Genomic DNA, 1065 nt, shown 5'->3' with positions numbered 1-1065 from the left:
GAACCAAAGACTATGGGTTCGAGTCCCATCGAGATCGCCTCTACGCCGGGAAGCGCCCATACACGGATGCCACTGGCCGTACAGATGTCGATGTTGATTGTATACCCTTGTGACTCGTCGGGATACATGCTGAGGCTAAGGGTATAAGAAGATTGTTGGTCTGCCAACAAGCGATCTCCAATGAATTGACCCCTTTAAGAACACTATGTAATGGAGGTCCCTCTATGAGGAGCAAGAGTTTTGTGATCTATAATGGAGGCCCCTCTATGAGGAGCGAGAGTTTTGCGATCTATTCAGCGTGTCGGATGGGAGACCATGTATGCCACGAAGTCAATGGGGCGCAGGGATGGTGGGTCAAATCTCAAATTTATTGGTCTCGTGGCCTAATGGATGAGGCGTTGATCTTCGGAACCAAAGATTGTGGGTTCGAGTCCCACCGAGATCGTCCTCATGCCGGAAAGAGCCCATATACGGATGCCACTGGCCGTACAGATGTCGATGTTGATTGTATACCCTTGTGACTCGTCAGAATACATGCCGAAGCTAACGGTACAAGAAGATTGTTGGTCTGCCAACAAGCGATCTCCAATGAATTGACCCCTTTAAGAACACTATGTAATGGAGGCCCCTCTATGAGGAGCAAGAGTTTTGCGATCTATTCAGCGTGTCGGATGGGAAACCATGTGTGCCATGCAGTCAATGGGGCGCAGAGATGGTGGGACAAATATCAAATTTACTGGTCTCGTGGCCTAATGGATAAGGCGTTGATCTTCGGAACCAAAGACTATGGGTTCGAGTCCCATCAAGATCGTCTCCACGCCGGGAAGCGCGCATATACGGATGCCACTGGCCTTACAGATGTCGATGTTGATTGTATACCCTTGTGACTCGTCGGGATACATGCTGAGGCTAAGGGTACAAGAAGATTGTTGGTCTGCCAACGAACGATCTCCAATGAATTGACCTCATTGAAAACACTATGTAATGGAGGCCCCTCTATGAGGAGCAAATTTTGTGATCTATTCAGCGTCTCGATGCGAAATCATGTGTGCCGTTAAGTCAGTG

General features: G+C 48.8%; 2 non-coding genes across 2 annotated transcripts; both read left to right on the top strand.

Annotated features, from left to right (window-relative positions):
* The first annotated feature begins 372 nt into the window (after positions 1-372).
* On the top strand, positions 373-445 carry Pmar_PMAR016955. The gene has a single exon. It is a non-coding gene; the product is annotated as a tRNA-Arg (tRNA).
* A 293-nt stretch (positions 446-738) lies between these two features.
* On the top strand, positions 739-811 carry Pmar_PMAR016954. The gene has a single exon. It is a non-coding gene; the product is annotated as a tRNA-Arg (tRNA).
* Positions 812-1065: the final 254 nt, after the last annotated feature.

This window comes from Perkinsus marinus, assembly GCF_000006405.1.
Source record: "Perkinsus marinus ATCC 50983 genomic scaffold scf_1104296938436, whole genome shotgun sequence".
In the NCBI taxonomy this organism is placed as follows: Eukaryota; Perkinsozoa; order Perkinsida; family Perkinsidae; genus Perkinsus; species Perkinsus marinus.
The sequence above is the reverse complement of the archived record's forward strand: the minus strand, read 5'-3'. Positions and strand labels throughout refer to the sequence as shown.